Source organism: Typopeltis vanoorti, chromosome 7, assembly GCF_054136105.1.
Source record: "Typopeltis vanoorti isolate ZY-2024b chromosome 7, IOZ_Tvanoo_1.0, whole genome shotgun sequence".
In the NCBI taxonomy this organism is placed as follows: Eukaryota; Metazoa; Arthropoda; class Arachnida; order Uropygi; family Thelyphonidae; genus Typopeltis; species Typopeltis vanoorti.
In genome coordinates, this window is record NC_143555.1 from 120,992,481 (window position 1) to 121,019,560 (window position 27,080).

General features: G+C 35.7%; 1 protein-coding gene across 2 annotated transcripts in view; it reads left to right on the forward strand.

The window, feature by feature from the left end:
* Positions 1 to 7,975: 7,975 nt before the first annotated feature.
* The window catches only part of arm (armadillo), a 220,813-nt gene continuing 201,708 nt past the window's right edge, over positions 7,976 to 27,080 (forward strand). For both annotated transcript variants that reach the window (XM_090396097.1, XM_090396098.1), the window contains exon 1: positions 7,976 to 8,108. The gene's annotated coding sequence lies outside the window, so the exon portion shown is untranslated. The remainder of the gene's footprint in view (positions 8,109 to 27,080) is intronic.

Below are 27,080 nucleotides of genomic sequence, written 5' to 3' on the forward strand. Positions count from 1 at the left end.
AATATATCGTGTAAGGATGTTGCTAATAATTAATGATGCTCTTGGACTATCTTTGATTGGATACCGATGAAGACTGAACTGCCTACTATTCACTCTCCAAAAGTCATATTGGGCCTTGATTACTTCCTATAAGGGAATAAAAGGTGTTAGCTGATTTCTTTAGAAATGTCAGATAGGCAGAAAAATCGACTTAAACCCTCAGATAGATAGATAGATAGATAGATAGCGATAGAAATAGAGAGAGAGAGAGAGAGAGAGAGAGAATGACTGTTTATCTACAAACATTGTAGTTATTTCAGTATCAGTGCCTTCTATTTCCTACGAAATATAGGATATGGGATTAAGTGACATAGAACGATACTGCTCGCAAATTGAACAAAACGCTTAGAAAATTTGCTGTTTTTGTCTAGTATGCCATTAATATGGGACATTGACACAGTAGTGTACAAAAGAATCACAATGAAATGACGAGATAGCACAAAACTTTGGTTAGGTGTAACGAACATAGGGGGTGTACAACAATTACCAATAATATATTATATAAGTTGATATAATATGCTCAAATGAAACATGACATATAGATATACTGTATATAATTTTCTGCCAGTCACTTGTGCCTCAGCATTTCGACCTAATTATAGTGGGTTCAGATAACACTTGTGGTGGAGATATTTGTGAAAATCTTGATGTACTGAATGAATTTAATTTTCTATTAGAATCGAGCACCATACCATTTATTTATTGTAAACAATCTAAAGTGATTTGCTACAGTACTGTACTATGTTTGGTCTCTAGAGTATTAATTATTGCAACTCTCTCTTTTCTCTCTCTGTCGACTAAATGAAAAAGAACTCGGTCCATTCATGGGACTAAAACTTGTTGCTCTTGGTGCAATGATAGGATTTGTGTGACAGGCAAGGAATCTGTAACTTAATTAACAGACCCATGAAGATATGCATCAACTGGAAAACCTTAGATAGACAGCAGGGTAATCAGAAAATCCTCTATAAATAACGTTTTTTATCCTGCAAGGGACAAACCACCAAACACTTGGGGTTCTGTCGGTAACTTTAACGGGGATCTTGTTTGGAGAGCTCAGGAAAACCGCTGAAAACCTTAAATTCTTACTGAGAACTAGCCATGAAAAATTTCCAAATTAAATAAAATAAATCAGCCAATGATTTTATTTCTCTTTAGGGGATAAGGAAGGCCTTTAACACTAGCTAACGTTTTAAAGATGTATACAAACAACGGTATAATAGAAACTGAGTTACAGATAATAAAGATCGAAGACTTGAACCATAAGTCTATCATCGTACGGCCTAGCGCAGATGATGCAAGCACCACTTCCACTCAGCTACACAGGCTTATGTGTAAAACTCTTTGGTGTAGAATTCAATATTAAGGCTATTAAACTGAGTATAAGACTTATTGGTTCTTAGGCTGAATTTACCTTATGAGTGTTCAAGTTAAGTTTCCTGCAAGCATATTTGAGAAGCTTCGAAAATTTATGGAAATAAAAGTGCAGATGAACAAGTTTGGTCAAAGAGGAATTGCCTGACTATATTTTTCTTTACAATAGATATTCAAGAAACCATAAATGTAAAACAACATATTTTATATACCTTTTGTAGATCTGGAAAAGCCCATTAAAATTATACGATGTAACATTGAGATAGCGAATACTGTTGCGTTGAACCTGACTACCACATCAAACCTGCTTTCTACATTTTTCAACTGAAACAATTGGTCTTCATTTTAAAGAGTGATTACAGATTTTACAAGAATATTGTTAATATAATATCTGGTGTAAAATCATGGAGTGAGTTACAAGTGGTTTTCATCACCGAAACATATCATAAAATGAAAACGGTCCAAAGCCTGATATCATAATTGTGAATAATAAACACAGCTCTTTACATTATGTAAATCAAGTTATACTCCTAAAATGCTCTACAAGTATTCAGGACTGCTTGATCTAAATCATACAATTCCCACTATAAAGAAGGTAGGTTAGCCGGTTTCATACGGAGGTAGCAGGGTTTTTCTCCCGGAAACTCGGGTTTTTCATCACGCATACAGACAACGTCATCTACTGCCTATCACACGCAAGTGGGGCAGTAGATTGCGTTGGTGTAGATAATGATGATGCTAGTGGCGGTTTGGTGTAGTTGGTGGATTAATTGATGTACACGGAGAATTGCAGAGTAGGTGCCCTTCCTTGATGAGTCTTTGAACTCAGAGGTGTCAGGAATTAATAATATACAAGAGCATGATAAGTGTCAATTTCATTCTCAATGGAGAAGCTATAAAATAAGTTAAATATTTGTAAACATATGAAGTATTTATGCACAACTTTAGAAGATATGACAAATTAAAAACGGAGACAAATAATAGAATACGCAAAACTTTTGTGCCTGAATAGCCCTGTAGAAATGATAGTTGCTTCCATATTGTTATGCTACCCAACGAAACACCATGATATATTCAATTCTAATTGCTGAACAGAGACTTTTTCCTAGGCTTTCTTTGGCTGGTTTCAAGTTAGTTGATTTTTGGCACAAAAATATTCGGGTTTCTTCCTCACAGACACTCGAGTTCTTAACGGCAGTAATATATTACCAACTATTACAGCAAAAACACGAATGTTAAGGTTTCGACCCATGAGTAGCATTAGTTATCTGATGTAGTCTCTCTCTCTCTCTCTCTCTCTCCTGAAAACCTCAGATCATTGAAAGCTCACCGTCAGGGAAAGCTTGAACCTGTATTCATGATAACTGATTCGGTGGGAAATAAGCTGGATAAATTTATATGGGGGGAAGCTAGCATTATACAGCATTAACTTTCATCTGTGTCTGATGGTTGTATTGAAGCAGTCGATTGATACAATATCTCTGAGGAAAGTTAAGGGAAAACAATTAATAGGAATGGAGGATCATATTAAAGATGAAGATATAAAAGAAGATTGATATACAATGTAAAATGTGTGCTTTACAAAATATATTCTTGAATGCTAATGATATTAAGAATGGGACCAGAACTAATGTTAGTTTATATAAAGTGTTATGATCACTTGAAAGAACAAGGGTTAGCAAAACAAGTGAATGATAGCAGGAAGGAGACTCAGAAAAATCTGAAAAAAAAATCAGTTGATTGATTTGAAGTGATTTAGAATACCGAAAGGTAAGATTTTCTTATGTTGGTAACATGACAAATAGTAGATTGATTTGGATGAAAAGTCTGATAAGAAGCTGGTAATAATTAACATAGTAATAACTTAAATGTATAGTACTGTCACACAAAAAAATCAGCGAACACCTTTTATTCTCTTCATATAAGGAACTGTTTCCCCTTTCTTCTCACATACAGTTTGAATGATGGCCTTGCTGGGCATACTCAATACACCGTTATCATTTCCAAGTAAGGAGCCAGTTTCTGTTCCATTTGAGGGCACAGCAGTAAACAGTTTTCTGCAGGTCGGCCACCAGATAGTATACATGGGATCAAACTCAATGGTAACTCATCTGTTGGAGGATTACCGATCAACTATCGAATAATTCTTCTGCCGCTTACCTTGCCAGGTCGTGGCCTGAAGAAGACCGAATCAATTGTTTTCAGGGGCACTGTCCCAGGCCATGCCCGGACGTCATGGTACTCTATGTGTGTGTGTGTGTGAGGCATGTACACAAGTCCCTCACCCTAGCTGCATGCCTCTTCTGTTCTTTTCTGAATCAATCACCCTACACATGAAAGTCAATCATGAAAATAGTAGTTTTAACTGCAGATACAAAAAATTTCCCATAACAAAATTCTAAAATATTATACATATAACAAAAAATTACAACAAATAATAAATATATGCGCCAACCCACCATAAACACCAAAACTTTTTCCAACAAAAAGATTTCATTATTAAGTATATTCACTTCACAAACATTAGTGACATACATCACCCATTACAGACATCAAAACAAATCTGATCTCTTTTTCCTAATAGAACCTTAGTTGGCATCCTCCATGACAACAGTCTATCTCAACTCCGGACAACATCTTACCCGACGCATTTCGCAAAAAGGGCAGAACGTGCTTTTTGTGAAATTTGATTTTCCCCCTCAAAGGCTATCTAGTTTGAAATCTTCACTTTTCGATCTGCTCTGGCTTGAGATTTCCTTACCTTACTTTATAGTTTTCATTTGCTGCCTATGCTGCTCCCTTAACTGTGAGCTCTCCAAATTCACAATTCAAGCTGGAAGGGAAGCTGAATCATTTGTCATCAGTCATAACTAACACAAATAGTCTATCTACCAACAAGAATAGAAGACAATCCTTATCATTCTACCAACATTCTTGACTTTTTTCTTAACCAATTCTCATTCCAAATATACCGTGGATATCTATTGTTCCCTTGGCAATTCTGATCACAATCTTATTCTATTCTCCTCTATAGTTCGTTTTCCTCACAACCAATCTCAGCCTCATATCCTATGGCACCACTATAATTGTGCCAGTTAGGATGACTTCTGGATACCTCTTTTCCATGATCAGATTTCTGCTCCGGCTCTCATGATACAAACACCTGTACTGAACTTGTAACCGAAATAATCGTCGCTGGAATGAGAGCCTTCATTCTCCACTCCACTGCAAATCCACTACCTAAGCCCTAGTTCTCAAAAAATATGCCGCTGCCGTCCATTCTAAAAATAAAGCTTATGTTCAATATCTCAAATTAAGCACCCTAGTTTCTCATTCAGTTTACAGCCAGAAATATGTGAAAAAGTTATTCATGATTATCAAGCAGGGCTTCATAAGAATGAAAAACAATAAACTCTCCTCTTGCTCAACTGGCAGACAAGCTGTCTATCAAATTTGGCATCTAGTTCTTTGCCAAGGCTGTTGTGCATAAAATCTGCTCTTTGATGTTTCTATCTCTCTTGCATCTGATGGTATCATGCTAACCTCCCCCAAAGAAGGCAGACCTTACGGCATCAGTTTTTTCCTTTTGTCCAATTTTTCTCTGGACGATCAAAGCAAATCACCTCCCGTACTTCCACAAATTATCCATTGCATGCTTTCTCTGAACTTTCACCAACAGGACATCAGAAAAACCTTCATTAATGTCATTAATCTTGATACTAATAAGGCACCTGGTCCAGATGGTATTCCTTCGGTTGTTTTCAAGACGTGTAATCCAGAATTGACACATATCCTGTGTCGTCCATATAAACTTTCATATTCTACTGGCATCTAACCAACAGCATGGAAGGAAACCAACATCTATCCCTGTATCGAAAAAAGGAGACAAAAGTCATCCATCCGACTATTGTCCTATTACTCTCACCTCAGTATTTTCAAAAGTGATGGAGTAGGTTTTCAACTACCAATTTCTTCACTACCTTGAGACTCATCAGTTAATTAGTGATCACCAATATGGATTCTGCAATTCGCGTTCAATAGCTGACCTCCTTGTTAAATGCACCCACCTTTGGAGAGAGGCCATGGAAAGATTTGGAAAAACACACGTCACTGTTCTCGATATTTTTAAGGCATTTGATCGTACCTGGCACCAAGCCCTCTTGAACCAGCTATCATCTTATTGCCTCCCTTCAACACGCTGTGACTGGATTGTCAGTTTCCTCGCTGGTCATTCGTTTTGTGTCATGGTGGATGGCTTCATCTCATCAGATTTCTTCAATAATGTTGGAATGTCTCAGGGTTCTGTGCTCTCACCCTTCCTCATTTAACATCAATGACCACCTCTCTCTAACTTCAAATCCTGTTTACTTCTTTGATAAACTCTGTAGTATCCTAATGTTAGATGTCTCAAGATCTTCCATCACCAGTGACCTGAACACTGACCTCCTCAACATCCTGAAATGGGGTGAAGACAACTTAGTAAAATTCAGTGCTAAAATATCTCAAGCTTGCCTTATTACTACTAAGAAACACTACTCATTTCCTTTCAAGATCAACTTTCTCTTCTTGGGTTGACTGTCACATCCAGTTTACCCTGATACAAACATATTACATACATGGCCTCCTTAGTTTCTAAAAAGCTTGGTGTTCTTTTCCGTTTTAAACATTACTTCTCTTTCTCTCAAATTTCAATCTCTATCTATAGCAAATCAGAGAGAGAGAGAGAGAGAGAGAGAGCAAGCCTAATACTCAGGGCCATACTTATGCACAAATGCATAGCTAGACCCCGAAAAAGTAGGTCCAATTTAAGGGCCCACACAATGAGGGAGATTAATACTATTACCAATTTTAAACAGCATCCAGTGAAGAGACGAAAAATACCAGTACAGACATCTTGCCATCCTTAGCCCTAAAACAATATATTACTGTCTGAAATGGTGTGCCTTCTAGGGCCAATTTTTTGAGTTCATTGGACGAAAAACTCGAGTTTCCGAGAGTAAAAACTCTCTTTCCAGTGCCAGAGATTGCTTAACTCGCGAACCGGTCGAAGACATAAAAAAAAACTTCATAAATCTTTTTGTTTTTTGTTGATCCAAGTTTTGCTTAGTAACTGTTTTTTCTTAATGTTTCTATTTCACAAGGTGTATTTAATTGTATTTTTATGTTTGTATTCTTTTTCACATGTTAATATTGGTTGGGTTACTGATTTATAGTTGTTTACTCTTGTTGAATTCTTAGTTTTTCATATTGCTGAATTTAAACCACGAACTGTTATTTGCCTTCAGGAATTATTATTCCTGTGTTGTATTTTCAACATGTTCAGTTAAAACAGGGTTAGCAACTGTCATATGATGTAAAAATTAAACAAGCAAAGAAACAACACACACACACGCACGCACGCACGCACGCACGCGCACACACACACACACACACACACACACACACACACACACACACACACACACACACACACACACACACACACACACACACACACACACACACACACACACACACACACACACACACACACACACACACACACACACACACACACACACACACACCAAACAATCTATGCTCTGGCTTGCTAACTTCCTCATTTTACCTGTAAATATCTTCCAATTGCGCCTCCGTAGCGCAATTGGAAGAACGATGGTACATTGCGCCCTTCGATTGGAATAGGCCTAAGTTCGATTCTCGTCATGACGGGAATCTTTATATGGACTTTTTCAATCGAAGGTGAGTTAGCCGATCTCATACGGAGGTAGTAGGGTTTTTTCTCCCGCATATACAGACAAATTGGCCCTTCAGAACACACGTAAATTACAGACAAAAAATACTAGTTGTGGTGGGCGGTAGATGGCGTTGATGGGTATGATTGGTAGTAGAGGTTCGGTGTAGTGGTTGAGACGGTTGTATATTGGGTGTCCTCCCGCGATGAGTCTTCGGACTCCTTGGAGGTGTCATGAATAATAATAATAATAATAATAATAATAATAATAATAATAATATATTTTGTATAATAAGTAATTGTGTTCACAGATCCACATATCTACTTTTGTGACAGCATAAGTTTGTGTTTTGGGAGGAAAATCTCCCTAACCTATTGCATGAAAAATAAAAAAAAAACTTATAAATCATGACGTGCATTTTAAGTGTATATAAATCGTGATGACTCCTTGGAGGTGTCACGTCATAACAACAACAATAATAATTTTAGATTACCGCTAAGTGAGTGTTCTAATAACTTCATTCACGTGATACCTTTTTTATTCGTACTCAAGATGAACAGGCACAATGATTTTACTTCTGGTGCTTGTGAGGTGGCCAATATCCGCTTCCTATACGTATATCCTATCCGATCCACCTTTAACAACCGATAAGTGTACATTCGGCGTTATAAAATGTTCATTATATTATTTAAACGATACATAATGTACAAATATATTTTGCAGTATTTTAAATTGCTTTGAGATATAATTGAACATATTTATGACTATTTGTACTTCCTTATCAAAATATAAGAACTACATTGTTATGCGGATTGCTCAAAGATGTATCGTATTGTTGATGTCTGAACGATAAACGCCATTTTTAACGATTGTCTTATATTTTTAGTTCGAATTATTCTTTTTGATGTAGGATGATACTTATACGAATGTGAAATCTAATATTTTTTATCTCCTAATCAGGTAATATTTGCAGTATATATTGTAATGCATGTAGTTCGCCATGTTGATCAAACAGGTCTATGGTTGCATATGAAATATAAGCCTAGTTGATATTACTGTACTTCTTGAATAAACCTCATGCATATAAATTCCTTACATATATTACATGTTTACATTGATTTGGAAAGTTGTGTATTTAGTTGACTGTAGTATAGCATTTAGTCGTATCGTGAATTAAATCCTAATTACCACTAGATAGTTGCTGTTTGTTCGTTTATTATTATTTTAAAATAAACGTGACCCCCTGTCAAATCCTGACATTTCTTGATTGGATTCTTCCTGGATTAAGAAAATTTACGAAATTTTGATTTGCAGTATGTTATATTCATGTTTCGAATATTACGAATTGAAAAGAAAGAAATAGATTGTACTTTCATGATAATTATTAAAATTGCGATCCCATGGAATTTATCACCCATATCGATCCAGATAAGCATTTTTTGTTCAAATAATTTTCCTTGGCAATACTGAAGTAAATAACATTGATTGGAACATTTTATATATCAAAACTGTATTACTCTAGGAGGATTCCTTACACAGATTCCATTGATGGAATATTTCTTCTTTATTCTTTTAGCAAAACTTTCTACAAAGACAATGCCATCCGTGAAAGAAAAGTAAAATTGTTTTATAGTTCAGCATTCTAAATAGTATTCTTTATTTCCAAGTGCTTGAAGCACATTGCTTTTTTAATTGTAGTTTGCCATGCTCATTAGGATTATTGGTTGCTATAAACTTTTCCGGTTTGCCGAATGAATCCAAATATTGTGTATCTTCTTCTTCAGTTTCTTTTCTTGGGGTAAATTTAATGGAACAGTTTTTATTTATTTATTTATTTTTCTTAATAAAACTTTTCCTTGAAATCAGAAAATTTATGAAGTTCAATTTGCTTTTCTAGTTGTTCACTTGGCATACAATATGTACAATAGATGCTGCATATTAATATGAAGTATGTATATATATAATCATAGCCATCTCTCTCAGCTTTTGTTGCAGTATTTGTTTTCCCTTCAGCTACTGCAGAGCAACTTTTATCATCAGACCTTCATAGAGTCAAGACTCGTTGTGAGATATTGGTGACTCCTACTGGCAAATGTAGTTGTTACTTATGTTCACTGTGTATTTTATAGTGATATCTCCAAGTTGGTAATCAGAAAAACTGAGAGTATGCATTCTAATCCCAATGAGAAGAGTTGATATGTGAAACTAACATAAAGAAGAATATTATTATTATTATTCGTGACACCTCCAAGGAATCCGAAGACTCATTGTGGGAGGACACCCATTGTACAACTCTTTGTCTCCACCACTAACAACCTCTACTACCAATCATCAACATCAGCGCCATCTACTGGCCACTACCACAGCTAGTATTTTTTTTGTCTGTAAATTGCGTGTGTTCTGAAGGACCGATTTGTTTGTATGCTGGATGACAAACCAGAGTTTTCGGGAGAAAAAATCCTGCTACCTCTGTATAAGATCGGCTAACTCACCTTCGATTGAAAACGTCCGTATAAAGATTCCTCCTGTCATGACGAGAATCAAACTTAGGCCTTTTCCAATCGAAGGGCGCAACGTACTGTCATTCTTCCAATTGCACTAGAGGCGCTTATATGACAAGCTAAGAAGAGAGAAAGTTGGACACATATAACATGAAGAACTAGTGAGAAAGAGGTTAACATTATTATTATGTGATACCTCCAGGGAGTCCAAAGACTCATTGAGGGAGGGAGAGTGTTCCAACAGTATCAAACGATTGAACCCTTCCAACTAGTAACCATGCTCAAACTTGCTTAACTTTTTGCATGAGCCATTAGTAGCAGAGGCTCTACTAGTTGACCAACCTTTGCTTCTGGGAGTTAGTTTGAGACCATTTGAAAGCAGCTATCAGTTTGCATTTCTTCAAATGTGTTGAAAGACGTGTTCATCGTACAAGTTGACTAATTTGACGGTAATATATCAGAACACAGAAAGATAAGTAAATAATTATTTATTGACCTATTGCTGATATTTTGCTGGTATTATAACCAGCATCTTCAGAGCACAAAACACAGTTTATCACAGAGAACTACAACAAAACAGTCACCATCCCATACATTAAAAGCACATTGGAAAAGATATCTAGAATTCTCAATAAACATCAACTATGCACTGTATTCAGACCGTGTGTCAAATTAGCAACTTTCATCCGTTTACCCAAGGACAGCATATTTTCTTTATCACATCCAGGAGTCTACGAAGTACCCTGCTCAATAAAAGACACATCCGGCACTATCGCAATGGCAAATCGGGCCTAGCAGACCATGCTTTGGATACCGCTGCACACAGGATCAACTGGAAGAAAACAAAAGTACTGCACAGAAGCTTTTACAAGTCAGAGAGATTGTTCTTAGAGGCAACAGAAGCCTTGAAACATACTCCGAATCTTAACAAATATAGCTGTATAAATTTGCCTAAGATTTGGGAGACAGTCATCTTAAGACATAACTAGTACCTGCTTTCTCTCTCTGTTTTTTTTTTTTTTTTTAATATGAGGGTGCCTAATTAGGACCTTAGTCTTTGCGTTGTTGCAATTTTTCAAACTAGTCCCATTATTACACCATGCTGTTTTAGTCTCACATACTGTGACAAACTGTGTTTTGTGCTCTGAAATGCTGGTTATAATACCAGCGAAATATCAGCAATAAGTCAATAAATAATTATTTACTTTCTGTGTTCTGATATATTATCATCAAAATTAGTCAACAGTTTGCATTTCTATAGCATAGGAGGATAAATGGAAATACAAGACTAATGAGAACAGATAGGAAGTGCAGGGGAAGATGAAGAGGCATTGCATTTCTCTAGATAAGAGGATAAATAGAAATAGACAAGGTTAGACAAGAACTCCAGAGGAAGATGTGTAGAAGAAAATTACTCGGGTACTGATAATTTTACTCTTTCCCTTAGGAATTAGTCGCAGTTGGAAAAATGTTGGTACATTGCACATGTGTTAAGGCTTAAATGCTCGAAGAAACTCATGATAAAAGTTTAATGGAATGAAACAACACTAGGAAACAAAAGCATTTAATGTTCTTCCAGTATTTCATCTCAGTTACAGAGACATTGTCAATGACAAAATGAGGCTTATAACACACACACACACACACACACACACACACACACACACACACACACACACACACACACACACACACACACACACACACAAAGACAGCATAAAACTAAAACGTGGATGAAAGACTCGTTCTAACTAGGTGGGGCACCCTCTATCGACACCTGTTGGCAGTCTATGATGGCAAATTGGGATCCTGAAGTATTAGTATTTCCCATATTTTTGGAAGTTTTATGCAACCATATTTATTTAAATTAAGCTCATTTTTAGGCTCATTTTTATTTTTAGAATCTGCTGCTCTTAAAAATCAGCCAAATTATTCTTCATTAAACCACTTTTTATGTTGTACTTTGCTCTGAATTCCAGTTGAATTTTCTACTGTTACTTTTATGCTAGTCTTTATACGATTACAGTTATTTCCAATACTTTTATTCTCTTTCAGCTGCATATTTTTCAATTTCCATTTTAATTTACACTCATATTTTCTTCTCTCTTCAGTTTTAACTACTTGTTAATATTGTAACTTAGTTGATTTGCATGTACTGAAAATATTTACTGTTTATTTTAACCTTAAGAGTATTACCAATTAGAAAATGGTCACTATTACATTCTGCTCCTCTGAAGCAACAGATATTCTGAATGCAATTACTGTCTTTTACTGATTATGATGTGTTCTTTGTTTGATTGAATGTATGAGCATCAGGAGATTTCCATGTTTATTTGTGTATATTCTCCTTCATGAATGATGCTGCTTATTATTAAATTTCTGGATGCTGCCAAATTAATCATTCTCCATTAATATATGTCTCTTCATGAAGGCTTTGGTTTCCAATATTTTTTTTATGTTTCTTCTTTTCTAATTTTTGCATTGAAATCTCTTAATAAAATTATATCCTGTAGTGGAATTTTTTTGAGGATTAGTTCCATGTATTTGTTATGAGTCTCATTTTGTACTCCCTGACGTCTCTGAATGCTGAAATATTGGAAGCATTAAATACTATTTTTAATAATTTCCCAGTGCTGTTTCACTCCATTAAACTCTTTTATCATGACTTCTCACATTCAATGAACCTATTTGAAAATCATTATTCCAAAGTATTTCAATATCCATCTAAGTCCAACCAGTGACGGTTACTTTGGTACATGTTTTGTAGCTAGCAGATTTTTTACACGATATGGATTGTTGGTCACATGCTCAACCCCCAACCTGGAGGACCAGGGTGACTCTCTTCATCTGACCCCCCCCCCCCTCACCTCTGACTTGCCTGGCTTGAGAGGTCCTGCTGCTAGCAATGCTAGTACCAGTATAACTCACAGGATCATTAGGATGCACAAGTACCCCCCCCCCTCCTCCATCATGACAAAGTGGAGACACCATCAGGGGGAAGGGGCCCAGCATTATTCATGAAGAAGAATATACACAAATAAACATGGAAATCTCATGCTCATACATTCAATCAATACCAATATAAAACTATTGATAATTTTCTTCACTCATGTAACCTATTTCATTCATTTGTTATGAGAGAAATGTGGTTTGCAAACCCTTGCTAACCACTCTTTACATTTGAAACAAACTTCTCATCTTCTCCCCCCCCCCTCATTTCCTACCATTTTGTCATGTAATGAAAATATCTATCCTATAAAATCCTTTTACTAATTTAATAATAATAATAATTTGTCAATTATATTCCCCCCCCCCCTCCCTTTCTCTTACTCTTGTTTACCTATTTACAAAACTGACTTGTTAAAGTTTCTTTTCCAAAATCCTGATATCATCTTGTTTACATTACAATTCTACCTTCTCATATTCTTATTGAAATTCAGGCAACAAAATCTGAGTAGAGTAATCCAGATATAATCAGATCATAAAGATATTCTTTATACCTGCTTGTTGCATTTGTGGTAATACTTTATCAAATGCCTTTTATAAATCAGATAATATGGTGTATTGATTTCCCTTTTTTCAACTCAGTTGTCACTTTGTCATAATGTACTAGTTTATTGCTAGGACAAGACTTCTATTAAACAAAATCATGCCATTCCTCATAGAGAAATAGTATATTATATATTAAGTTCCTGACATCTTTAATTTATAGTATAACCAAGTGGAAAAACTTACAACAACTATCTCTAATCCAGAGTATTTTTATAATAAGGTGTGACACCTTTTGGCTACTTGTATGTGAAAATATGACTTCTGCATTACTTTAACCTTGGTATCACCACAGGTAATGGGTAAACATCCCAGTCCTTTTTAGGACTTCCAGGGTAGCAGATGGCAATGCTGTAGCCAATGAAGTTTTAACTGAGGCTAGGCTATTGCTGTTACTCAGCCATGACTAGATCTTTTAGCTCAATAACACTCCATCCACACAGCACAGATTTTCTTCATTCAGATGATGGGATAAAGAGTCAAGGACTCATTCCATCGCCCAGTTCTTTTTAGAACGTGGTATCACTTCTCGATTTGGCTCCCACTGATCAGATCTCATTGAAGGTCGAAACTGATTATGGGTAGTGACCCTTCCCACAATGCATAGCATTATACATGTCCTTAAGAATATATGCTTTGCATTATGGGATACTAAGGCAGGCGATGTGAAGTCATTAGCCTCTATATACGAGTTGCATAGTCCTAAAAATATGTCAAGTGCAAACTTTGTTGCTTACACTTGGATAAAGGATTAAACCAAGAATATAATTTCTTGGTATCTTTAATTTATAGTATAACCAAGTGGAAAACCTTTCAATAGATCTTCCTCTGTGCTCATAGTAAGCCAGTTCACAAGTTGCAGGGTACTTTATATATTTCTGAATGTGATGTGAATAAGGAGGAAGCTTGTCCTGAGGTAAACAGATAAGGTTGCTGTTTGATATGGTGTGGAGTTGGTATTTATTAAGCACTCTGGATGTATTTCCTGAATGTGTGGAACAGTGCCGTAACGAGGGCATGGTGAAAGAGGCACCCGCCACGGGCACAACTGGGTTTGGTGTGCAAAATGTAAAAAATAAAAATAAATAAATAGATATAAAATTCCTCTTTTTTATATTGTATTTTTAAATTTCGGCAATACGCCGCTTTAGACATAAATTCTGCAACACACTGCAACTCATTTTGATGGGGTTAATAGTAAGTATTTAACTTATTGCATTTAGTAAATTTAACTTGTTACATTTAAATTTTTCAAAATTTTTGTCTTTTTGGGTTTGGGGGGATGCAAGTTAGAAACTTGCCGCAGGTGCTTCATACCCTCTTACTGTACTGTTGTGGAATAGTAAGATTTGTTAGAGTCGTGAAATAATATTAGGGAAGGGAGGGAGGATGGGAATTTGAGGGGGGATATTTAGTATTTTCTCTATTTTTTTTTTGGTGATTATAATCATTGGCTAAAAGTAATAAATTTAGTTTAATCCTTTATCCAAGTGTAACCAAACAAAGTTTGTGCCTGAAGTATCTTCAAGACTGAGGCAACTCGTGGTAAAGATGGACCAAGCTCTCATCACTCCTTGTCTTAGTATCTCCCATAATGCAAAGCACATCTCCTTGTGGGCATGTATCATGCTATGCATTAAGGGAAGGGCTGCTACCCAGACTGGTTTTGACCTTTATTGAGGTCTTGTCAATGGGAGCCAGACCCAGAGGTAGTGATACCAAGGTTGAAGCAATGGAGAAGTTTTCTTTACCTATACGAATTGCCAAAAGGTGTCTCACCTTATTATTACTCTGAATTTAGAGAAAGATGTTGGAAGTTTTTTTTTTTCCCACTTGGTTAGATTATAATAAATTTAGTTTAATCCTTTATCTAAGTGTAAGCAAACAAAGTTTGCGCCTGAGATAACTTCAGGACTGAGGCAACTCGTGGTAAAGGTGGACCAAGCTCTCATCACTCCTTGCCTTAGTATTTCCCATAATGCAAAACACATCTCCTTGTGGACATGTATAATGCTATGCATTAAGGGAAGGCCCACTATCCAGACCGGTTTCGAACTTTATTGAAAAGGTCAAAACCGGTTGGAAGCTTGGGTGATGATTGGCAATACTGTAGCCCATGAAGTTTTAACTGAGGCTTGGCTGTTGCTGTCACCCAGGTCCTGGGTGAGGGGGGGGGGGGGTCAATGAATAGCAATGCTATAGCCCATGAAGTTAACTGAGGCACGGCTGTTGATGTTACCCCTCAGATGAGATATGAGCGCCTCTGCTCGGTGGTACGGTGAGCCTGCCACGGTGCAGAGCCAACCGGTTCTGAGAGTTCTTCTCAGTGGTAGGGTAAGCCTGTTACTGAGGGGAACAATGCTAACTCCAAAAACTTAGCATTGTTCCCCTCAGTAACAGGCTTACCCTACCACTGAGAAGAACCCTCAGAACCGGTTGGCTCTGCACCGTGACAGGCTCACCGTACCACCGAGCAGAGGTGCTCATATCTCATCTGAGGGGTAACATCAACAGCCGTGCCTCAGTTAAAACTTCATGGGCTACAGCATTGCCAATCATCACCCAAGCTTCCAATTGGTTTTGACCTTTATTGAGGTCTTGTCAATGGGAGCCAGACCCAGAGGTAATGATACCAAGGTGGGAGCAATGGAAAAGTCTACTTTACCTATAAGAGTTGCCAAAAGGTGTCTCACCTTATTATTAAATTACTTTTAATTCTTATTGAATTAAATGTCCATATATGTTAAGGATTAATGTAATGTAACTTTTCATGTGTGAGCCATACGCTAAATAAATAAATAAATAAGTTAAATTACTCTGGATTTAGAGAAGTTTTTTCCCCCCACTTGGTTAGACTATAATAAATTTATTGCAGGCGTATAGATTTCTGCTGCTAATTGGTTCAAAAGACATATTTCGGTGATTACACCACATTTTTTATTATTCAGTTCTATAACATACTGAAATAATAGTTCCCGACAAGTTTCGTAAATTGTAGAATTTACATCTTCATTGGTAAATAGTATAACTTAAAGTTTAAACAGGAGAAATTAATAAATACAAATCATAACCGTCTGGCTATTCATAAACTCAAATAACAGAATGCAGATATAAAATGTTATTGATGTTGAACAATACTGGACGATGTCACATGTTCTTGTTCTCGTTCATACAGTCCGAGCTCAGATTGAGGTAGATTTTTTATTAGAGCTGACCACACTTGATGGAGAATTAAACATTGATTCTTATTACATTGGGTTGGGTTTTTCAGCATATTAGCAGCTTCTTTAAATTTTCTTATGTAGCAGTTGTTTTCTATGTATGACATCGTCGTTTTTTGCCAGAGTACATCGTTTCCAACGGAAGTGGTAAGGAAAACAAGACCCGTTTTTTGTTCTCTTTTGTATTGAACGTCTTTTTGGTGTTCAGCCATGCGTATTTCTCCAGCTCTTCCTGATTGTCCTACGTAGCAAATCCTGCAAGAGCAATGGATTTTGTAGACTCCTGGTTTTTTAAGAGGATGATGAGGTGGTTTTGGTGGATGTCGGAATCTTGAGATTTTTTCCATAGGAACGAGGCTACTTTTACATTGTGTTTGTTCATTAATTTGGCTAGCTTATCTGTAACATTCTTGATATAAGAAAGCAAGATTGCATTTCTGTAATCCTATTTTATTGTGTTGTAAGTTGAAGGCATTTTAAGGATTCTCTTGATGGTTTTTGTTTCATACCCATTCTGTTGGAGGATTTGTGTTAAGTATTTTAGTTCTTCATTACATCTTTCTTGTGTGCTGGAGATATTGTATGTGCTCTGTCTCGAAGAGTTTTAATTAAGCTTATTTTTTGTGATTGCATTTAGAAATCTTCCTGTGTTGGTTGGCTTCCTATATACTGAGAAGGAGAGTTTATTTTCTTCATTAACTTCTAATAGAATATCTAGAAAAGGAAGTTTTTTATTTTCTTCTTGTTCTAAAGTGAATTTTATGGTGTTTTGCAAATTGTTGAGATAATCTTTAAAATTGATAAGTTCATCTGTTGTTCCATTCCATATGACGAAAATATCGTCTACATAGTGTAGCCATATTTTTGATATTTTATGGCAATTCTTTAGAGCATTGTTTTCAAATTTTTCCATAAATAGGTTTGCTAATACCGGTGATAATGAATGAACCCATGGCCAGTCCTTCTTTCTGTTCCCCGATTCTGTCTTGATAAGCAAAAAAAAGTATTGTTTATACAATGTTTAAAAAGATCTAAGATGTCCGAAGGGAAGAGGTCTTCTAGGAGATTCAAAATTTCTTGTCCTGGGATGTTTGTAAACAAGCTGATAATGTCTAAACTTGCTAAGATGTCTGATGGACCAATATGTATATCTTTCACTTTTTCTATGAAATGTGTGCTATTTTTTATGAAGGAAGATGTTTTTCCTATATGATGCGAGATCATGTTGGTGAGGTGTTTCGCCAAGTTGGAAGTCGGTGAATCTCTTCCATCTACTATTGGTCTTAAAGGTATATCTGTCTTTAGATCTTTGGAACACCATAGATTCTTGGTATCAAAGGTATTCCATACAAACAAGGCCTCCAGAATTTATCATAAAATGGAACTAGCTCTTTTAAGAGAAAGAATTACAGTTACTAGAGCTGAATTAGCATTAATTAGTAATAACACTTTTTCTCTTCATAATGAACTGGCCACATCTCTTCCATCCTACCTGTGGAACAACATTGATAGTGTTACATTCAACAAAGCAATAGCAATCTCAGAACAGAAGAAGCATACATTAATTCATAAGTTCAACTTACTCCTTCAGAAGAAAGAAATACATAAAAAAAACTAGATTATTCAAAGTAGTTATTAACCTTTCTTTGAGAGTCCTAACAAAAGAATAGAACAACCTTTTAGTTAATGGTTTTAACTTTGCCTTAACCCCACGTTTCCTACCAAAAATTGATGTCATAGCACAATTAGAAATTTACCGGACAACATGGTAGATCTTATCCGTATAGAGAGTACAGCTTTACTATTAAAAAGCAGATTACCTCATAGGAATCTACCTTACAATTACAATGAATACGCTTGCCTTAAAAAATTAAAGGATGACAGAAATATTGTCATAATCAAAGCGGATAAAGGCAATGCAACTGTCGTTTTAAATGCTACAGAATATGATAATAAAATGAAAAGTCTCCTGGAGGATACAAACACCTACAAACCCTTAGACAGAGACCCCGACTTGGCATACACACAAAAAAACAAATAATCTCATAAAAAAAAGTGCCTCTCTGGACGGAAGAACTTAAAAAATACTTACAATCAAAACATCCTTTGATACCAAGAATCTATGGTGTTCCAAAGATCCACAAGACAGATATACTTTTAAAACTAATAGTAGATGGAAGAGATTCACCGACTTCCAACTTGGCGAAATACCTCACCAACATGATCTCACATCATATAGGAAAAACATCTTCCTTCATAAAAAATAGTACACATTTCATAGAAAAAGTGAAAGATATACATATTGGTCCATCAGACATCTTAGCAAGTCTAGACATTATCAGCTTGTTTACAAACGTCCTGAGACAAGAAATTTTGAATCTCCTAGAAGACCTCTTCCCTTCGGATATCTTAGATCTTTTTAAACATTGTATAAACAATACTTTTTTTTTTTACTTATCAGGACAGAATCGGGGAACAGAAAGAAGGACTGGCCATGAGTTCATCAGTATTAGCAAACCTATTTATGGAAAAATTTGAAAACAATGCTCTAAAGAATTACCATAAAATACCAAAAATATGGCTACACTATGTAGACGATATTTTCATCATATGGAATGGAACAACAGATGAACTTATCTATTTTAAAGATTATCTCAACAATTTGCAAAACACCATAAAATTCACTTTAGAACAAGAAGAAAATAAAAAACTTCCTTTTCTAGATATTCTATTAGAATTTAATGAAGAAAATAAACTTTCCTTCTAAGAAGAGTTTATTTTCTTCATTAATTAAGGAAGCCGACCAACAAAAGAAGATTTCTAAATGCAGCCTCACACCACCATCCTTCACAAAAAATAAGCTTAATTAAAACTCTTCGAGACAGAGCATACAATATCGGCAGTGTTATTAATGCGTTTATACTCTAATCGTTTAGATTAACTTCTATTGTTTTATCTTTCTTTTATCCTATCGATTGCGCCATTTGTTATAATGTTTCCTTATATCCTATCCTCGTTCTTATAGCAAGCTCACCACTAATCTTTACTTATTTTTCCTTTCTCTCTCACACATGTACATAACTCTTTTGTCCCTTATCAAACTAATATATTTCTTAGGATCTCTGCAGTCTTATTGGCCTCTCTATGCTCTAAACGTCAATTTATCACACAACATTCTGATGGAGTTCACCCTATAAGTATTAACACATTTATTTCTTTTGCTGCGCCAGCTAATACCTAGGATAGAAAGGATTCTTGCTCAGGGTGACCCCTTCAGAGAGATAATGATAATTTGATCAAGATTAATCTTATTCCTCTGCTTGCTTATTTCTTTCTCACAGTCATGGCTCGCTTAATATATTTATTCTCATGGGTTTATCCCGCTTAGTTCTTTGATGATTTTATGAGCGGTAGTTTTGAATTCATATAACATAAGCAGATCAGGCAAGTACATGAATGAAACAATTTAATGAGCTTCAAGGTGATACACAATAATGCAATTCAAGCAGGTTAATATGGTAGCACTCAATTTTGTTCAAAGGCTCTAATTAATTTGTACTAATCACACATACTAAATTGCAAATAACACTAATACAATCATAAAGTATAAAAATCATAGGTCATCATCATGCCATTCTGATACATGTGGCCATCAATTAACACAAATAGCACAATTTACACATTAAGTTTAACATAATCAGATATCTACTTGGCCACGTGGGCTAAATCTTAACACTGTTTCGGACCTATGCCTAGTTGTAGGCTACTCTTACAGTCCCTTAAGTTCAGTCCAATACAAATGTCCTCACAAGGAATTCACACTCTTCTATAACTGGAATTAGTATTTTAAAAGTCTACATTACCATGTCTGTCCTTGAATTCTTAAAGCTTGTTCCTGCCTTGTCTGGTCATCAAGTCCTTCAATATAGTCGCTTTAGAGGATATCTTCTGTAGATCTGTGTGAGTAGAATCTGTGTGAGTAGTCCGCATGAGATGTGCTTTGCATTATGGGAGATACTAAGGCAAGTGATGAGAATTTATACCACCTTAACCATGAGTTGCCTCAGTCCTGAAGATACTTCAGGTGCACAGGTGCAAACTTTGTTTGCTTACACTTGGATAAAGGATTAAACTAAATTTACTATAGTCTAACCAAGTGGGGAAAAAAAAATTCCAATGGCTAAAATGTATGGCAACGATAGGTGAGTTCAGTGGTAAGAGCGGTATCATTGAAACGAACAGCTGTGTGTGTGTGTGTGTGTGTTAGTGTGTTAGTGTGTTTAGTATATGATACTGTTGTGCCAGATAATGTGCACAAACTGAGTTGTGCACATTGTTATACATTTTGCATGGCAATGTTCAGCCACATTTTATGAGAAATATCTAATCTCATGAAAAAGTATGGATGGTACTTCTTCCTCATTTCCCTCCCCCTCCCCCTTGCAGTGCTGAAATGAATGAGCTCTCCATGAAAATGCTTGACTACCATTCAAGAAGCTTCTGCTGAAGTGATGTGAATTATCAAACACATCAAGAAAAAAAGGTTTGCTGACAGGAATATATGACTTCCTAAACATTGGATAGTTCTGATAAGATAGAATGCAGATTATATCGAAGGATGTTTTGTTAAATATGTTTACTAGCCTTTTTTTCATTTGCAACTGGAATGCAATGTGCAGAACTTTTGAAATGACCCTGTAGTTAAAAAAAAATTATACGATATTCGTGGTAAAGGTAGTCCAAGCTCTCATCACAAGGAGTGATGAGAGCTTGGTCCACCTTTACCACGAGTTGCATCAGTCCTGAAGATTGAGCAATTATATGATAACTGCTCAAACCTAACACATTATTTTTTTTCCATATAATTCATAGAAAAGAAAACAAAATATATTTTTTTTTATTTAAAAAAAATAAATAAAAATAAACTAAAAAAAATTTAGTTTATTTTTTTTCCATCCATTCATAATTATTTCAGGATTCTGTCTGGCCAGAGAGATTTTATTTAAATTTTTATTTGGAATTGTTGAAAAGTTGCATAGGACAAAGTGCAGCATTTTTCCTCTTGGATGGACTCAATAAATTGGTTTGGTTTTGGCTTCATTCAGATTATTTTGTTGAAAAATTGAGCAAAACAAATTGAAATAATGTTCATAACTGCACTGATTTTTTTAAACTACTCTTTGGTTTCATTTAGGTCATTTGTTGTGTTAAAATTAAGTAAAAGAACACTATGTTTCGTCACATAAGCTCCAAAATAAAAACTTTGTTGCTGATGTTATGATAGTTCTTGAGAAACTATGGCAATATTGACAATCAGAAATTCAATGCTTTAATAGTGTACTCTATACAGACATTTATGAGCACTTGAAAACATTAACAATTATTAGATACATGTATTCACAAGAATACAGAATAATAATTTTATTATTGAAAGTATTTCAGCCAGAAATTAATGAGCCATCATCAGTGCATCAACACAATCAAAAAGCGAAGCTATAACAATCTTGATCCTATTTATAGAGCTGAGCCATGTGCCAGAGTGACATCATATGGGTGGTTACAAAATAAAATGTGATTAAAACTAATATTAAAATAATTGACTTTGAAATACAAGAAAATAACAAAATTAGTTATAAAAGGATTTAATGACATAGCATTATATATATATATATATATATATATATATTAAAAAAAAGGGTGGGGGAGAAGAGGAAAAGAATAGACAGTCATGATTTAAGTTTGGACAGTATAGAGCTGTTTTAATACTCTTTAAATAACTACTCAAACCTAAACTAGCACTGATGTAAAAGATTGACCAGAGGATATTGTGGTTAATGTCCTTCGAGCTGTGCAAGGCCAACAGAATATCTGTGTGCCCAAAGTAAGAGTAGAGGCAATCACATTGAATCTGATAAACACCGGGGGGGGGGGATGAGCGGGCTGTTTATCTTTCATGGAGAGGATTTTGTTGACTGTGAAGAATGTGGAGATTATATATCTTTTCAGAATCTTTGCAATAACCTCTGAAATGTCCATGATGTAACTAATAGGGATTCACCTTACAAGTTCAAGATTTTTAGGGATAGGCTTGTAAGTGTACAGGGTGCATTTAAACTTCCTTGAGGTGAAGCCATTTTGTAGTATGATGCATTGGATAGTGCTCAGTTCTTGTTGGAGATCCTCAGAATTGGTGCAGCTAATGTACTCTGTTGAGCAAAGATTTGAAGCCTATTGTTTGAGATGGATGATGGGCTGAACCTTGTATGTAGGTTTATGGTGAACAGGTGTAAGTATTTCAGATGGGGTATGGGAAAGGAAGACATTTTAAGTAGAAATTGGTCAGTGCAGGTGATAAAGAGCTTCCCATCACAGTTCTCTCAACCTGTTTGTATAGTTAGTTTCTGCTGATAAAGTAGCCTGAGTGCATGACAAAGTCAAACAGCTTGACTATGTTGGAGGGAACTTCTCTGATAACATTTGGAGAGTATTGGCCAGAGTTACACTAGTAAATAAGGAGAATATCAAAACTGACCATGATGCCTATAGGTTGAGGGGTTAAGGTTTTTTTTATTTTTGTAAAGAATTTTGATAAATTTTTTTACAGAGGCTCATGTGTAACCTGTATGGGAGTTTAAAATACAAGCTAGAAATTTGGCTAAGTATTAGGTGGAAGTGTTTACACACACACCTATGAGTCTGAGTAGGTCTTCTTCTTTGTGGATATTTGGTAGACCATAGAAACAAGGGGTCTTCTAGAATGTCTTCCATTTTTTGATGGTGTCTTCATCCCAGCTGATCACTTTGTTGAGTGGAGAATTCAATTTTTTTATTTGACTGTTGATAAGGTTCTAAGTAATCTCCTAGTGGTTTGATATTGCAATAGAAGGAAAATTTTTTTTCTTATTCTCAGTAGTGTCCATGATCACTGCATATTTTCCTTTATCTACTTTTGTGATGGTAAGCTATTTACCGTATTTGCTGGCGTATAAGACGCACTTTTTTCTTTGAAAATAGGTCTGAAAAACCGGGTGCGTCTTATACGCCGATACTCAGTTTTTTATTATTTCCATTTCTGGAAATTTTCTCTGTTCCGAGTTACACGATTTCTCTATTGCTTCCTTGCGGTGTGTGTGTGTGAGCGCATTCCAGTTACATAGAGCAGTGTTTCTCAAACTTCAGACATCCGCATTCATATGATTGGTGTGGTATTAACAAAAGATCGTGCTACTAAATGACAACAAGCGATAGTTGAGTTGAAATGCTAATTCTCTTCAACTGAATTCCTTATATAATATCTGAAACACATTCACTATATATTTCTTTGTTTTAACATATTCACTCAAACAAAACCATATGTTGCACTGGCAACATATGGTTTTGCTTGTGTCATACAGCATTTTCTGTGGGTGGGGACATTCAATTCATTAGTTAGTGCCGTTTTTATCCTAGTTGTCTCTAATTGCACTTTTTGTTGAGAAACATATTGTACATCCTGCAGGTGTCTCTGTACCTTATTCAGTGATACAATAGGAATGTTTTACAATCTCGAACTTCATGGATACATTGAATTTTATTCTATGCGTTAATGATGCATAGCAAAAATTGCCACGGACCCCCTGAAGACCTTTCACATACCCCCGGGGGTACGCGTACCACACTGACGTAGAGTTCAGTGGATGCACTGTCATCTACGATCGCAGCTGTGTCCTGTTTGTTTAAACTTTCCAATTGTTGTTGCAATTGTGAGCGGTGATAAATTTCTGCCATTAAATTTTCTCTAAATTTCTTGGCAAATTATGGCTGAAAAACGTCGGCATTGTTACAATATTGCATACAAGCTATGTGTAATTGCGTATGCTAAAGAACATGGAAACAGGGCTGAAGAGAGGCATTTCGGACCACCCCAACTGAGAAAATGATAAGAACTTGGCGGAATCAGGAAGAGGATTTAAAAAAAGCAACTTACAGTAAACATAACCTATGAAGTGGAACTGCAAAATGGGCCGAACTGAATACTTGGATTTTAGACCACAGTAAAGTGGGACTTTCAGTGTCTACAAAAATGATTATTCATCAAGCGAAAGCGATAGCCACTAACAGAGGGATCGCCCACTTTACTGGATCAATATCACGGTGTTCAAGATTCATGACGAGAAACCAGCTATGTATGCGAACTAAAACAAAAATATCACAAAAGATGCCAGCTGAATATGAAGAAAAAATGATTGAATTTCATCGATTCGTCATTAACACAAGGAAACGAGAAAATTTATCATACTCTTATTTTTCTTATCATACTTTTGCCATTTATTCGCATCGACATAGTGTAACCATACAAAGAGCATGTATGTAGCAATGGTGTTTTGTTCTCAAAGTGTTCCATGTAAAAGGGGGGGGAGACACAGCAGTACTTTGCCATACTTTCCTGGCCAGTGGCTACAGCTACAAAATAGATAAAATACTACATGGCCCACTTACTCCCCCCCCCTCCTCCAACACACAAGAACAAAACACCATCGCTACATACATGCTCTTAGTATGGTTACACTATGTCGATGATGTGTTGGCCGTTTGGCTCCCATGGAAAAGACACTTTGGATTCTTTTGTTACCTACACCCCAAAATTCACACTTCATAGTAGAAAAAGAATCTGATAACTGACTTTTCTTGACACATTAGTTACCTTGGCTTTCAGATGGTTTACTATCTTTTCCATTTATTGAAAGGCTACACACATATGCACGCATGCACACGAAGATATATACATACACAATTCATATCATCATCCAGCCCAACGGTATGGGATTCTAAAAACACTTCCACGCAGAGCTAGGGCTGTTTGTTCTAATGATGCAGCTCTTTCCACCAAACTTAAATATCTTTGGCATACTTTCCTAGACAGTGGCTACATCTTCAACAAAATAGATAAAATACCACATAGCCCTTTTACTTTCCCCTACTCCAACACACAAGAACCAAACACCACTCTTCCTGTTTCTTATGTCTGAGATACATCAGAAAAGATAGCCAAAGTACTAATATAACCTTTGCACGACATTGAAACCACATGCATAAATTAGCAACTCTGATCCACTCTCCTATGGATGAACTCCATCGTCTATCATATCCTGGAGTGTATGAAGTTCCATGTGACTGTGACTCGGCCTGCTATGGACAGAAAGGAAGAGTTGTTAACATCCACCTTGGAGAACATAAAAAATACTTTCCTTACCATTATTATGCTAAGTCTGGACTGGGAGACCATGCTTTGGACACCCCTTCTCAGAAGATTAGATGGAAGAAAACCAATGTGCTGCAGAGAAGTTGTTACAGGTCATAAAGATTATTTTTAGAGTGATTGATTCACAGCCATGGTTGAATGATTTTCAGCCATGGCTTGTGAATCATTCTGATGATCTGAACAATTATGGTTGCATTAATTTGTCAAATATTTGTCAGACTTATCTTAAGATCAACTCCTACATAGCTGTAATACTTTTTATTTTTACAACATTAGAGGGCACCAAATTAGGACTTTAGATCTTTTGTCCATTGCAGTTTGAGTTGTTTCACTTATTCATTGTCATGTGTTAACTGTAACATGTAGTGTGCTCTGAAGATGGTAATTTGAAATCCAATGAAACATAAGTCAGTCAATAAACATTTTTTTTTTTCAATTTAGTTTGTGTTGGTGTTGTAATACCATTGAAATAACTTGACTAGTTAACCCTGCAGAGGTCGCGGTCGAAAAAAATTGCATCATAGGTTGCGTGTATCTGAGAGATATATTCATTACTAGTATGTGCTAAAGTGCGATAAAACTTAAAAAAAAAACCTGCAAATATAATACATAATGGTTTATTTATTTTCAGTTACAAGCTAGAAATTATTGAAAAAGAAACAAAGAAAAAAACTAATAAACCAATACTATACTGAAATTGGAGTTCGCGGTATCTCTCAGATACAATTTACTATCAAACATCACTTTCACATTCGACTCTATCATTCTCATCATCGGACTCGAGTAACAAAATCGCTGAATCTCTTCAACATCTGATGGATTATTCAATCGATATATTTTTCCAGTCATTTTCAACGGTAAATAAAAAAACAACAACTAAACCAATACTATACTGACATCGGAGGTCACGGCATCTCTTAGATACAATTTACTATGAAATATCACATACCTTTATATAACGTGTTAAACCAAAACCGACTGCATAAACAGTGTGGAATATCACTCGTAATATATGCATGCACAGCTACTCATAACCTCCAAGCTATACACTGGATATGTGTAAGACTATTTAAATTAAACAATTTGTTTGTATCTGTCAGATCAGCCGTGACCTCTGCAGGCTTAATGTGTATGTTGTCCTAACAGTGTTATTTCAGTTTCTCATGATTTTGAATGTTTTTACTCTCAGCATCAGTTTATAATGGTACAGAAGAACTTGTTTGACTTGTTTCATAAAAGAGTAATTCTAGATGGGCTAAGTATTAGAACTGAAAACATGAAAATTATCATTATCAATAATGAATAAATAATAAATCTTCATATATTAATGATAAATGCTGATATTGCACAAATGTGTGTATGTGTTATAACTGTAATCCATTAATACAGTTGATGAGCAATATTTTTTAATTATTTTTAA